Consider the following 222-nt stretch of genomic DNA (forward strand, 5'->3'; position numbering starts at 1 on the left):
CATTTTCCACTTAGCATAGGCACCTCACTTGAAGTCCAGCAAACACGACCCGGTCCTTCTGCACTGCGCTTCTCAGCAGTGCTTCCCTCTATCGGCGACACGAGTAAACAAAATACTTGAGATATGATGATAAAATTCATATTAATTGATGCAGCTTCTGATTAAGGGAAAGGGGAGATTATATATGTGTCATCAGTTATTAAAGGAAGCGAATGTAAGGGG

Source organism: Penaeus monodon, chromosome 24 (genome assembly GCF_015228065.2).
Source record: "Penaeus monodon isolate SGIC_2016 chromosome 24, NSTDA_Pmon_1, whole genome shotgun sequence".
In the NCBI taxonomy this organism is placed as follows: Eukaryota; Metazoa; Arthropoda; class Malacostraca; order Decapoda; family Penaeidae; genus Penaeus; species Penaeus monodon.